This window comes from Chiloscyllium punctatum, chromosome 12, assembly GCF_047496795.1.
Source record: "Chiloscyllium punctatum isolate Juve2018m chromosome 12, sChiPun1.3, whole genome shotgun sequence".
Lineage (NCBI taxonomy): Eukaryota > Metazoa > Chordata > Chondrichthyes > Orectolobiformes > Hemiscylliidae > Chiloscyllium > Chiloscyllium punctatum.
In genome coordinates, this window is record NC_092750.1 from 18,044,321 (window position 1) to 18,059,528 (window position 15,208).

At 44.5% G+C, this 15,208-nt stretch overlaps 1 protein-coding gene and 1 long non-coding RNA gene across 3 annotated transcripts in view; one reads left to right on the plus strand and one right to left on the minus strand.

Moving 5' to 3' along the window:
• Window positions 1-3,918, minus strand: part of LOC140483637 (hyaluronidase-1-like) — a 60,792-nt gene extending 56,874 nt beyond the window's left edge. The window contains exon 1 of one of the 2 annotated variants that reach the window (XM_072581943.1): window positions 3,454-3,918. The gene's annotated coding sequence lies outside the window, so the exon portion shown is untranslated. Of the gene's footprint in view, window positions 1-3,399 lie in introns of both variants that reach the window. The other variant, XM_072581942.1, reaches the window with a different exon arrangement.
• A 187-nt stretch (window positions 3,919-4,105) lies between these two features.
• Window positions 4,106-11,540, plus strand: LOC140483639 (uncharacterized). The gene is made up of 2 exons (XR_011962010.1): window positions 4,106-4,297; window positions 7,769-11,540. It is a non-coding gene; the product is annotated as an uncharacterized lncRNA (long non-coding RNA).
• Window positions 11,541-15,208: the final 3,668 nt, after the last annotated feature.

The following is a 15,208-nucleotide window of genomic DNA, read 5'->3' on the forward strand; positions in this document are numbered from 1 at the left end:
ATTCATTGGCGACCTTTAAGCGGCATTTGGATAGGTACATGGATGGGTGCTTAATCTAGGATAGAAGTTCGGCACAACATCGTGGGCCGAAGGGCCTGTTCTGTGCTGTATTGTTCTATGTTCTATGTTCTATGTTCTATGTTCTATGTTCTATATTTAACATGCTGAGCAATCGATTCCTTTTGCCTCTACACTTGCTAAAACCAAGGGCCCCTGAAAACGATCGTTAGATATTTCCTTTAATAAAGCCTGAAAAGGGGCAACTCATTTGAGTTTATGTTTAGTGTCACAACACCAATCCACTGTCCTGGCTTGTGCCTTTCTCCATTAACCTTGAGCTGGCTTCTTGATGTGGAGCAGTTGTGATAAAGAGTGCTGAAAGCTTCAGGGGTTTAAATGTTAGAAGATCATTTATTTATAATATCTAATTTCACAATCAAGATGGTGTTAAAAACAAAGCCGAGTAAACTAACCACTGATCTAAAATAGTTATTTGATGGTGGAGTTAATAGTTCAACTGTCCAATGTGCAGCTAAGTTACAGAGACCAAAAATGTCACAGGTTGAACCCTTGGTCTGTGCTGAGTTGACTCATCTTAGTTGAATGCTTTAGGCTGTTTCAAGTGAACTTAAGTGCCTGAGGACGACTGAGGGGATAGCTTAGTCAGCTTGCCCACTCCTGATTACCACCTAGTTATTGTTACTGGAATGCACACTGACATCTAATGAGGAACATATTAAATACAAAATAAACAGGAGCAGGAGTAGCCCATATAACTCAATGAGCCAACTTCCCCATTCATGGGCTTCAATTCCACTTTCCCAACTGCTTCCCGTATCCCTTGATTCCCTGACACACGAGGAATCTGCCTTACTCCATCTTAAATGTCTTCAAAGTTGCAGCATCCACAACCCTCTTGGGGCAGAGATTTCTAAGAAGTTACATTGTTTGAATGAAGAAAATTTTCCTCATCTCACTTCTAAATGATGTCCCTTTTTCTGGAAATGCTTGTGTTCTAGATTCCTGTGCCACTGGAAACAATTCTGGGGCAGAATTTACTCCTCATTGGAGGTGGCAAGAAGGAATAATTGAGCGAGTTGGTCCTAGAAAGAAACTTGCGCCATCCCAGTTAAGTTATGGGTGAGAAGGTTCAGGACTACGTTCTTAACTTAATTAAGGCTCTTAAGCGGTCAATTAACAACCTCTTACAGGCTTCGCTTAGCAATACTGGTTGTTTTCCCAACTGTGATACCAGGGCTACCTGAGCTGCTGGGTTAGATAGAGGACTCTATTTGTCCCAATATGGGGACAACTGGTAATAAAGATGGAAGGGAGGGGGCTTCTATAAACACACCCCATTACCCTTAATGTCAATCCCTCGCTGTGACCAGCAAAAGAAAACTACTACCATCTCTCTTGAAGACCAGACATTAGTTGACAATCTTTAGGACCCTGGTGCTTCTGGGCTCTGAGTGACTAGCACCTTCTGGGAAGGCAAAACCCCACAGTTGAGACCAGCAATAGACTAAGAAGCATGCCGGTCAGCTCACAATTCAGCAAGCTTTCCTGGTGTTAAGACTAATGAGTCTGTCATCACTGAACGTGCCACTTTGAAATTTAGTCTGTAAATCAGAAATTGGAGGCAACATTTCTATCCTGTCAAAACTCTTCATTATCTTATTTTCAATGAGACAAGATTTCATCCTTCTCAACTCCAGAGAATACAGATCAATTCACACAGTCCCTCAAGACAACTCTCTCCTCTCAGGGACCTATCTAGAGAACCTTTGCTGAAATATCTTCAATGAGTTATAGCCTTCTGCCAGGCCCTAGCTTTAAGTTACTTGAGTTTGCCCAGTAGTTTTCTCTGTGGCACTAATTAAAATTTCCACCCTAGGTTATCTTCTAGTTCTGGTGTACAACTTATGTTGTCCACTGTGAAGACTGACACAATACATTTGTTTAACTTATCTGCTATTTTCCATAATTTCTCCTGTCTTAGCCTCTAAGGATTCAATATTTACAAACAGTCACTCGAAGGTATGGTATAGAACTTGAATATTGCTGAAGTTTTGTCTTGCACTCATCAGAACAAACAAAAAGTACTGGGTTGTATACAACAGGCGAGTGAGTGGGACTAGCTTTAACAAAGAGCTACATGGAAATTAAGCACTGAATGGCCTCCTTTGTTCTGTATCATTGGATGATTCTGAAGAGGGCAAAAAGAATGTCTAATACATTGTGTATTGAAACTGACAGGTCACTCTCAACAGTGCCACAGTTCCTCATACACAACTTCACTTTATTCACTGACATTCTGATTGCAGGCATTTACAATTTCCACTACACTTTAAGATCAAAAGTGGTAGGTCATTCATCTCAAGTCTATTCCACCATTCAACAAGATCATGGCTAACCTAATAAATTCTCAACTCCAACTTCCTGCTTTTTCCTTGTTATCCTTGACTCCCTTGCTGATTAAAGATCTATCAAGTCCTCAAACATACTTATTGACCCAGCCAGCAGTCACCACCTCAGTGAAGCTCCATGCAATTTCTGACACCTGGCTCCAGTTCCCGACCCTGGCATGTTTGAATCCTATTGTGCTGCATCCATCTTTCCCTTGTCAGTGTTTTTTTTTGCCATTTCTATGTCCCACAAACCAAAAATGTGCAGGTTAGGTGAATTGGTTATGCCAAATTGCCCGTAGTGTTAGGTGAAGGGGTAAATGTAGGGCAATGGGTCTGGGTGGGTTGCTCGCTCTTCGGAGGGTCAGTGTGGACTTGTTGGGCCGAAGGGCCTGTTTCCACACTGTAAGTAATCTGAACTTGCCAACACTGAGCTTCTCGCTCTACAATCCCAAACACTGAAGGGCCACATCGGGCTCGAAACGTGAACTCTTCTTCACAGATGCTGCCAGACATGCTGAGTTTCTCCAGCATTTTCTGTTTGTATTTCTGGAACACTGGTTCTGTTAGGCCACAGTGTGCGCTCATGGCCCAGTATAATTTTTATTTCCACATTCCTGCGTTCACAGCATTCACAATTATGGGCTCTGAAAGTTTCACAGACACTATTCCATATACAGTCACTGGCTCTAAAATGCCACAAAACGTCTTCCACTTGTTCAGTATAGAACCACAATGTGATGCCGGGTGGATTATTGTTTGCTGCAGACTCTTTATCCCAGGAGCCAGTTCCACCCCCCACCCCCACCCCCCAACCCCACCCCAACCCCCCAACCCCACCCCACCCCCACCCCAACCCCAACCCCCAACCCATTCAGGCAAGGCCCAGGCTTTTCATGCACAATTCCCCACAGCAGACTCCTCAAATCCAGGCTCAGTTCTCCATCATCACACAGCACGTTATGGAAGTGATTTCCCAACACACACTAACGTGCTCATGCCGCTGCCCGCGACCCGCCGACGGTCACAGTCTTAAACCACTAACCAACCCGGCCTCCACCGACTGAAGGGGAATGAAGAGCACGAGCCCGGCCCGCCGCAGACAGCGCCACCGGCTGGAGGGAAGAGCAGGAGCCGGCCCGCCGCAGACAGCGCCACCGGCTGGAGGGAAGAGCAGGAGCCGGCCCGCCGCAGACAGCGCCACCGGCTGGAGGGAAGAGCAGGAGCCGGCCCGCCGCAGACAGCGCCACCAATTGGCAGGAAGAATAGGAGTGGGATTCGCCGCATACAGCGCCACCAATTGACGGGAAGAATAGGAATGCACCCGCCGCAGACGGCGGCACCGACTGGAGGGAAGAGCAGGAGTGGGATTCGTCGCAGAAAGACCAACCGACTGGAGGGATGAATAGGAGGTTACCCGCCGTTGACAGCGCCACCGACTGGAGGGAAGAGTGGGAGTGGGATTCGCCGCAGTTAGTGCCACCGACTGGGGGTGGGGGGGGCGGGTGCGCAGGCAAGAGAAGGAGCGGTCCCGTCGCAGACAGCGCCACCGACTGGAGGGAAGAGTAGGAGTGGGATTCGCCGCAGTTAGTGCCACCGCCTGGGGGGGAGTGGGAAAGAGGAGCGGTCCCGCCGCAGACAGCGCCACCAACTGGAGGGAAGAGTACGACTGGGATTCGCCGCAGTTAGTGCCACCGACTGGGGGGGGGGGGGCGAAGTGGGGCAAGAGAAGGAGCGGTCCCGCCGGAGACAGCGCCACCAACTGGAGGGAAGAGCACGAGCCGGCCCGCCGCAGACAGCGCCACCAACTGGAGGGAAGAGTAGGAGCGGTCCTTCCGAGACGTATCCAGTGGATCGTGGCTGAACGAAATGAAGAAAGACATAAAAAGGTTACTAAACCTGAAACGTTAACCCTGATTACTATCCCCAGAAGCTGCCAAATATGCTGAGATTTTCCAGTAATTTCTGTTTTTGTTTCTGATATCCAGCATCTGCAGTCATAGAGATGTACAGCATGGGAACAGACCCTTCGGTCCATCCTGTCCCCGCCAACCAGATATCCCAACCCAATCTGGTCCCACCTGTCAGCACCCGGCCCATATCGCCCCAAACCCTTCCTATTCATATACCCATCCAAATGCCTCTTAAATGGTGCAATTGTACCAGCCTCCACCACTTCCTCTGGCAGCTCATCCCATACCCATACCACCCTCTGTGTGAAAAAGTTGTCCCTTAGGTCTCTTTTATATTTTTCCCCTCTCAACCTAAACCTATGCCCTCTAGTTCTGGATTCCCCGACCCCAGGAAAAAGACTTTATCTATTTATCCTATCCATGCCCCTCATAATTTTGTAAACCTCTATAAGGTCACCCCTCAGTCTCCGACGCTCCAGGGAAAACAGCCCCAGCCTGTTCAGCCTCTCCCTATAGCTCAAATCCTCCAACCCTGGCAACATCCTTGCAAATCTTTTTCCGAACCCTTTCAAGTTTCACAACATCTTTCCGATAGGAAGGAGACTAGAATTGCACGCAATATTCCAACAGTGGCCTCACCAATGTCCTGTACAGCCGCAACATGACCTCCCAACTCCTGTACTCAATACTCTGACCAATAAAAGAAAGCATACCAAACACCTCCTTCACTACCCTATCTACCTGCGACTCCACTTTCAAGGCTGCACTCCCAGGTTTCTTTGTTCAGCAACACTCCCTAGGTCCTTACCATTAAGTGTATAAGTCCTGCTAAGATCTGTTTTCCCAAATTTTATCAAAATTAAACTCCATCTGCCACTTCTCAGCCCATTGGCCCAGCTGATCAAGATCCCATTGTAATCTGAGGTAACCTTCTTTGCTGTCAACTAGACCTCCAATTTTGGTGTCGTCTGCAAACTTACTAACTGTACCTCTTATGCTCACATCCAAATCATTTATGTAAATAACTAAAAGTAGAGGACCCAGCACCGATATCTGTGGCATTCCACTGGTCACAGGCCTCCAGTCTGAAAAACAACCCTCCACCACCACCCTCTGTCTTCTACCTTTGAGCCAGTTCTATATCCACATGGCTAGTTCACCCTATATTCCATGTGATCCAACCTTGCTAACCAGTCTCCCCTGGGGAACCTTGTCGAACGCCTTATTGAAGTCCATATAGATCACGTCAACCACTCTGCCCTCATCAATCCTCTTTGTTACTTCTCCAAAAAACTCAATCAAGTTTGTGAGACATGATTTCCCATGCACAAAGCCATGTTGACTATCGCTAATTCAGTCCTTGCCTTTCCAAATACATGTACATCCTGTTCCTCAGGATTCCTGGCTTATCTTTACCACCTTTCGTAAACAGTTCTTTTGGTGTTTTCACACCAAAAGTGACTGGAATGGATAAAGACATAAAAAGATGCATCTGGATGATTTACATATTAATGAAACAAAACCTGCAACCCATTCTAATATATGAAGGACTTAACAGCAATTTAGATTTGTTAAATATATTATTTCAGTTGCATGACACTGTAATCTTTTGCTATAAATTCTGTGTCTTACGAACTTATACTCCGCAACCACCTGATGAAGGAACAGTGCTCTGAAAGCTAGTGCTTCAAAATAAGCCTGTTGGGCTATAACCTGGTGTTGTGTGATTTTTGTTTATCTGGATGAGGGGATAGTGGCATATTCAGCCCTATAAAGATCAAAGAAAGAAACTGAACCATCAGAAAAGATACAAAGTAGAGGTAGACACAAACTCCATAACCTTTGAAACAGTTTAGCAAATTAAGCCATCAGCCAGTGGGAAGATTGACCACCAGTGTATCATGGTGTTCAGAGCAGATGTGAAGAGTAACTCACAGCCTTCCCTCTGTCCAGGGAATGATGGGGAAATAAGAAAGAAAGAAAAGTGAAAATGCAACAGGTTAATCAGGGCAGGACTGGGTGAGGGAGATTGGAACACAAGTAATGCTGTTGTGTAGCTTCACTAGGTTGATAACCTCATTTTTAAATATGTCTGAATCTGCTCTTGACTTGCCTTCCTGCACTCTCCATTGTATCAGAGTTGATCCTCTGGCTTGATGGTAATTGTAGGGAAGGGGGTTTATCATAGAATCCCTACGGTATGGAAGTAGGCCATTTGGCTCAACAAGTCCACACTGATTCTCTAAAGAGTATGCCACCCAGACCCATTCCCCTACCCTATACTTTACATTGACCCACCCCTCCAACCGTAACAAGGACAGAACGCCCCTGGTGCTCACCTTCCACCCTACAAACCTTCGCATCAACCAAATCTTCCACCGACATTTCCGCCACCTCCAAACAGACCCCACCACCAGGGATATATTTCCCTCCCCACCCCTTTCCGCCTTCCGCAAAAACCGTTCCCTCCGTGACTACCTGGTCAGGTCCACACCCCCCTACGACCCACCCTCCCATTCTGGCACTTTCCCCTGCCACCGCAGGAACTGTAAAACCTGTGCCCACACCTCCTCCCTCACCTCTATCCAAGGCCCTAAAGGAGCCTTCCACATCCATCAAAGTTTCACCTGCACATCCACCAATATCATTTATTGTATCCGTTGCTCCCGATGTGGTCTCCTCTACATTGGGGAGACTGGGCGCCTCCTAGCAGAGCGCTTTAGGGAACATCTCCGAGACACCCGCACCAATCAACCAAACCACCCCGTGGCCCAACATTTCAACTCCCCCTCCCACTCTGCCGAGGACATGGAGGTCCTGGGCCTCCTTCACTGCCGCTCCCTCACCACCAGACGCCTGGAGGAAGAACGCCTCATCTTCCGCCTCGGAACATAGAACATAGAACATAGAAGAATACAGCACAGTACAGGCCCTTTGGCCCTCGATGTTGCGCCGATCCAAACCCACCTAACCTACACTAGCCCACTATCCTCCATATGCTTATCCAATGCCCATTTAAATGCCCATAAAGAGGGAGAATCCACCACTGCTACTGGCAGGGCATTCCATGAACTCACGACTCGCTGAGTGAAGAGCCATTCAGCTGCCTTTTACATGTTGTAATTGTACCAGCCTCCATCAATTCTTCTGGCAGATCATTCCATACATGCACCACCCTCTGTGTGAAAACATTGCTCCTTAGGTCCCTTTTAAATCTTTCCCCTCTTACCTTAAACCTATGCCCTCTAGTTTTGAGGGAGTAACTCCCCTATCCTGGGGAAAACACCTTGGCTAATCGATGACAGTCATAACTTTATAAACCATTTCTAAGGTCACCTCTCGGCCTCCGAAGCATCTTTCATATTAACACAAGGTGTAGTAAAAGGAGACTTGGATTCACATTTACATTATTTCCATGGATACCAATAATATGCATGGTTTCTTCAGCACTATCAAGACCATCCATGGCCCAGGCGGTGCAGCCTCACCCCATTGAGAGCCAAGCACTCAGGAGGAGTCTGCTCATCAAGATAGGCAGGCAGTGCTTGCTGTAGGGAACATTTTGGAGAACTTAACTGAGACTGTCTTCAACTCAAATGTTCTTAACTCCATTTCACAATGCCCTGTCTGGCTTAGTCTTTGCACTACCCAAGTCTGGAGCAAAGTTGAAACAGATACTCCAGCTGAAAAGAAGCACAATGACCGTGGAGCAAATGGAATAGCTGCTGATATTCTGAAACACAGCAGAGATACACTCCTGTACAACCTCATATGTCTCATTTGGGATGAAGAATGTACTTATGGGGAACCTCAAGGACAATGTGACTGTGACTACATTCAAGAAGGGAGACAAGTTGGTTTGAAAGAATTAGAGAGGAATCGCTATGCCGTCTGCTGCAGGGAAGCTCACTGAAAGAATCCTCTTCAACAGCCTCCTTCCAGTGGCCAATAAAATCCTTCTCAAGTCATAGTTGCAGTGCAACCTTTCCCAATAAGTGGCGTCACACACATGATTTTCATTGTGTAGTAAATTAGAGTCATAGAGTCATAGAGATGTACAGCATGGAAACAGACCCTTCAGTCCAACCCATCCATGCTGACCAGATATCCCAACCCAATCTAGTCCCACCTGCCAGCACCCGGCCCATATCCCTCCAAACCCTTCCTATTCATATAGCTAGCCAAATGCCTTTTAAATGTTGAAATTGTACCTCCTCTGGCAGCTCATTCCATATATGTACCAACCTCTGTGTGAAACAGTTGCCCCTTAGGTCTCTTTTATATCTTTCCCCTCTCACCCTAAACCTATGCCCTCTAGCTCTGGACTCCCTGACCCCAGGGAAAAGACTTTGTCTATTTATCCTATCCATGCCCCTCATAATTTTATAAACCTCTATAAGGTCACCCCTCAGCTTCCAATGCTTCAGGGAAAACAGCCCCAGCCTGTTCAGCCTCTCCCTATAGCTCAAATCCTCCAACCCTGGCGACATCCTTGCAAATCTTTTCTGAACCCTTTCAAGTTTCACAATATCTTTCTGACAGGATGGAGACTAGAATTGCACGCAATATTCCAACAGTGGCCTAACCAATGTCCTGTACAGCCGCAACATGATCTCCCAACTTCTGTACTCAATACTCTGACCAGTAAAGGAAAGCATACTAAACACCACCTTCATTATCCTATCTACCTGCGACTCCACTTTCAAGGAGCTATGAACCTGCACTCCAAGGTCTTTTTGTTCAGCAACGCTCCCTAGGACCTTACCATTAAGTTATAAGTCCTGCTAAGATTTGCTTTCCCAAAATGCAGCACCTCGCATTTATCTGAATTAAACTCCATCTTCCTCTTCTCAGCCCATTGGCCCATCTGGACAAGATCCTGTTGTAATCTGAGGTAACCCTCTTCGTTGTCCACTACACCTCCAATTTTGGTGTCATCTGCAAACTTACTAACTGGACCTCTTATGCTCGCATCCAAATCATTTATGTAAATGACAAAAATTAGAGGACCCAGCACCGATCCTTGTGGCACTCCACTGGTCACAGGCCTCCAGTCTGAAAATCAACCATCCACCACCACTCTCTGTCTTCTACCTTTGAGCCAGTTCTGTATCCAAATGGCTAGTTCTCCCTGTATTCCATGAGATCTAACCTTGCTAATCAGTCTGCCATGGGGAACCTTATCGAACGCCTTACTGAAGTCCATATCATCAATCCTCTTTAGGTAAAGTGCAAACAACAGGACCGACTTCTGGCCTTTCATCTTGACTCTGTCAGTTGCAAAGATTTGTGGAGTTTCCACCTCAAATTTGTCACCTTGTTTCACATACGTCACATGCAAGCCACAGATCTCAACCAAACCACGATTAGCCCAATCACAGTGAAGACTGGGATCAAACAAGGCTGTCATTGAATCAACAATGTTCTCCTTACTGCACCTCAACTCCAGCAAACTGTCTGTTTCAACCTATGCAGCCCCTCAATCGAGAACCAGAACAACTCAAACCTCAATTAGATTAGATTAAATTTTCGACAGTGTGGAAACAGGCCCTTCAGCCCAACAAGTCCACACCGACCCTCTGGAGACTAACCCACCCAGACCCATTTCCCTCTGACTAATGCACCTATAACTATGAGCAATTTAGCATGGCCAATTCACCTGACCTGCACATTTTTGGACTGTGGGAGGAAACCGGCGCACCCAGAGGAAACCCATGCAGACACAGAGAGAACGTGCAAACTCTATGCAGACAGTCGCCCGAGGCTGAAATCGAACCTAGGACCCTGGTGCTGTGAGGTAGCAGTGCTAACCACTGAGCCACCGTGCCGCCCATTGAGCCACTGTGTCGCCCAATGATACAGCTTCAGTATACAGATGACGTTTGAGTGGCTGCTAACTCAGAAACTGAGCCTCAAGTCATTGTCAATTCCTTCTTCTAAGAGAAAATAAACCTTTCACTAACTACTTAGAAAGTAAATGTCCTCTTCTAATCAGCTCACAGAATAAAGCACTACGCTCTTCATGTAAGATGAAGGGCAAGGTCCTGGAAAACATGGACCATTTTAAATATTGTGGGAGCTTCACCTAAATGAAGGCAGACTTAAATGACAAAACTCATAACTACCTCCAATATGTCAGCTCAGCCACCGGCTGTAAAAAGAATATTTGAGAATCATAATCTCAGACCTAAGTCTATGGCTTACTGGACAGCAGTGTTCCGCGTGCTCCTATATGCTTCAGAGATTTGGTCAACCTGCAGGGGCACCTCTAGGCACTGAGAAACAACTAGTAGTGTTTTCGAAGGATTCTACAAATCTGACAGCAAGTAAAAAGGAACAACAACTGCCTCCTCTCCCGAGCCAATACAACCAGCATTGTAGTGAGCTTCACTGGATAAGATACATGCCAGGTATCAGATTCCAGAAGCAGCTGCTTGATTTAGAACATGGTCATCACAGGAGATCCCAGGAGGAAAGTGAAAATGTTTCAGAGATGTCCTCAAAGCATCCCTGAAGAGGTCAGGGGAAATTGGCCAAATGGAGGAAGATCATTTGGGAAAGCATCAAACATACTGAAAGACTTTGTTGCCAATGTGCAGAGGTGAGGTTGCGGCATGTCGGGAAGCTGAAATATCATACAGCAATCTACCCAGCCCTTTGAGCACAATCTATCTTAAATGTCTGTTGATTGTACATTTTACTTAACAGCCATCTGACGCTGATTGAGCTAGTCCAGAGTAGAAACAAATAATCCTTGACCCTGATGGAGTACCTCAGAAGTTTTTTTTTTATTCTTAATGTGGTGAATGTCATACTTAGGAAATGTGTAAAAGTCGAATATATTATCACTTTTTAAGGGGACCTATGACTGAGATTTTGAAAGTTATGAGAGCAATTGGCTCTCTTAGATTTCTATCAAGGAAGCAATTTTATTCTTCTACGCTTTGATATCTAAAAACCTTGGGACTAATCCAATTGATGAATTTACCTCTTCTGACCTCTGCAGTCCTACTTTTTCAGGGGAACTGGGACTACAGAAGAGACCTGTCATGCATGTACATATAGACGTATGTTTCTTACATTAGAAGTGACTACATTTCATAAATACATCATCAGCTGTATAAGTGTTTAAGTAGTCCTGAAGTTATGTAATGTATTTTAGAAAAACAAATTCTTTCTTTACTTCATTATCATGGGAAATAAAGGACTCCTGAGTTTACTAGTTTGTATTAGTAAATCGAAGGATATTTTTACATAGTTTTCTTCTCTGAAATTGATCACAGCTTTTATTTTCTTTGTTAGAATCTTTAACCATTGGGGAGCATTATGCATGAAATTGAAATGACTAAATAGATGGAATGAGCCTTTCTTTCATGCTGTTCTTCCATTGTATACAATGAAATGTAGCTTTGTCTTGTTTCAGTCAGAAGATTCAAGACACAAATCATGGTCATGTGATGTCATCAAAAATTATTATCATTTCAGAAACCATTTTACCCTGGATGGTAGTTAATTGTCTGCTGGTGCTCCAGCAAATGTCATACCACCATCTGCTGATGAAAAGCATGTCAAAGGAAACATCTTGCTGCATATAATGTTTTCCCTGTAACCTCTTTACATTTTCAGGGTAATTGCCTTTGCCACGACAGTGGCCCTAAGTCCAATCTAGTATATTGGCTTGTTGCTGCATTGCATTACTGAAATTCCACAGGCTGCACTTTTAATCTGGTGATCAATCACTTACACATAAGTGATTAAAACTTTAGCAAAATCTTCAAAATCTACCCCAGCAGCATTACAGAATACCATCCCAAGGTAGCATTGTACTTTAAATAAGCTGCACATATTCCTCTAGAGGAAAGAAAAATCAGTGATGTCAGCTGACCCTCAATTTGAGGATGGAATCTACTTAGGGTCATGCATATTTGCCATGGGTCTTTATGTGAACTTTTCAGTCATCTGGTCTAGCCTCTAGTCCATCATAATTGGTTTTGCAGGCATTTTACCTGAATGGTAAAATTTGACAAATAAATTTATTTGACAAATTTCCTTCTGAATCTGGAGGATGCAGTGAAGGCATTGCTGATGGAATTTCCCTTGAACTCTGACATATCATTCATTCACAATTCAGGACTCAGTGCAGTACAAGAGTGATGATAATATGCTCTGTACACAAAGACTTTTGTTGATTTGTGGAGATTTTTGTTGTCAAATATTCCTTGCCATAGTTTGTAGAAGGTTGTTGGTGCAGCTCAGTCACTGTTGGATCTTCTTGTGACCTTTTGAGAGAGCTGATTGTCAAAGTGTGGATAATGCTCCAGTGTCTCTCCTTCAACTTATATGGAATGTGGAATGTTTGGCTGACCAGATGTGGATTGATATACAGGTTTTGTATAGGCCACATTCAAGGTCAAGTGAGTTTATTACATGCAGAATTTAAGTGATTGAGGTGGCTTGCAAAACACTTCAACCCCAGGGCATCAATGTGGACTTCAACAGCTTCCTCATTTCCCCTTCCTCCACCTCATCCTAGTTTCAAACTTCCAGCTCAGTTACTGTCTCCTTGACTTGTCCGACCTGCCTATCTTCTTTTCCACCTATCCACTCCACCCTCTCCTCCTTGACCTATCACCTTCATCTCCTCCCCCACTCACCCATTGTACTCTATGCTACTCTCTCCCCACCCCCACCCTCCTCTAGCTTATCTCTCCATGCTTCAGGCTCACTGCCTTTATTCCTGATGAAGGGCTTTTGCCCGAAACGTCGATTTCGCTGTTCGTTGGATGCTGCCTGAACTGCTGTGCTCTTCCAGCACCACTAATCCAGTATTTGCTTTCCAGCATCTGCAGTCATTGTTTTTACCCTGACTAATGCACCTAGCCTATACATCCCTAAACACTATTGGCAATTTAGCTTGACCAATCCACTTAACTTGCACATCTTTGGACAGTGGGAGGAAACACGCGCACCTGGAGGAAACCCACGCAGACACGGGGAGAATGTGCAAACTCCACACAGACAGTCGCCTGAAGCTAGAATCAAACCCGGGTCCCTGGCGCTGTGAGGCAGCAGTGCAAACCACAATGCCACATGCAGAGTCATTAGGTTGCAGATTGCATTTGAGTAAATTCTGCCGCTGGCCCACTGTGTCTCATGGATGCCCAGTTTTGATTTTCTAGATCTATTCAAAATCGAACCCATTTCGCACAGTGGCAATACCACACAACACTATGGAGGAATTGTAGACATGAAGATGGGACTTCATCTCAATGGGGACTATGTGGAGGTCATTCCCACCAAAGCTGTCAGGGACAGATGTATCTGCAGCAAATACATTGCTGAGGATGAGGTAAAGTATATTTTTTCCCTCACTACCTCCTTACAGTGCCTATCAACAATAGACATACAACTTCTGTCATATTCCTCTATCACTCCAGTACATCTTTTGCTCCAACTGTCACTGTGAAATTCTCTATCAACTATCATCTCGCTTGTGTTAATACTATTGTAGCTTCAGCTTTCACATTAGGACTACTCCACTCATGTTTAAATAAACATTGTCAAATTTAAAGCCGGTTAATCCTTGAATCCTGTGGTATTCCTACTCCTGACACCATTTTGAGAGGTCGGGAACAGAGCTACCTAATGTAGACAGTTGGAATTGTCAGATAGCTTACAGTTGTTAGGAAACAGTAGTTTAGGTATGATACATTAGTTAAGTAAAGAAAAATAGTATACAAGTAATGTAAGTAAGGATGATTCACTGACGCTAGAGGATGAACAGGCTGTGAGCACTCCGTATTCTAGATGGTATGTTTGGAAACTGTTCCAGGATTTTCACAGGATTAGTTTTCCATTAACAACATAGAGCCCTACAGCAATGAAACAGACCCTTTGCTCCAACCAGTCCATGCCGGACATAATCCCAAACTAAATAATCTCACTTTAAGGTTTTCAGATTCTAAACTCCAATTGTTATCGTGCCTGGAAGGAACAACTCATTCCACAGACGGCATAACTGGTCTAACTTTGGTCTTACCCGTCAAATTTCGTCCCGATATGCTTTCATTTCCAACACTAAGCAGCTGAGATCTCGCAATATGTGACTCATGTTTGGTACGCAATGCACTTTAAACCTCAAAAATTATGCATGGAGTTTAAAAAATGTACTCCATCTTTAAAATGGTCTGCACAATAAATACATTAACCGCTTCCAGGACTCTGCCTGCTAGCAAACACGTATTTGTAATCACAATGTCCCTCCCAAATTACAGTGCATATCATACACACATACCATTATTGTTGTACATTTCGAACGTTTATTGAATTCGTACCCAAACACCATGTATTACAATTCAAAGCTATAATTACAAAGGAAGGAATGATTATTAATTTCATATTAAATTATTGATTTGTATTAAATTATCAATTGCTCCTTCATCAAGTTTGCTTTAATTTGCAGCTGGTCATGCATTCCCTCAGTATATTATAATGTATAAACAGTGAAATCATTTAAGTTCTATGAATTTTTGAATTCTTCTTGGACTCAGTTCAATTGTTCAGTTCTGTTAGAATATTGATTATAGCTAAGATTTTATTTGGCATGAGGAAGAATTGGGAGATTATTTCAGCAGCAATCTGTAACACACACCTGAGAGTTATGTTATCCCATTTTCCTTTGTGTGGACTCAGTGGTTCCATTCTAATAGACCTGTTTAATTTCGTCTACATTCACCTACGTACGCCCTCTGTCCCCTGAATGCTATTACTGGAAGGGGAGGTGTGGTGTAGTAGTGATGTTACGGGACTAGTAATCCAGAACTCCAGGCTAGTGTTCTAAGGAAAATGATCAAGATCCCACCATAGCAGATGTTTAGAAGTCTGGAA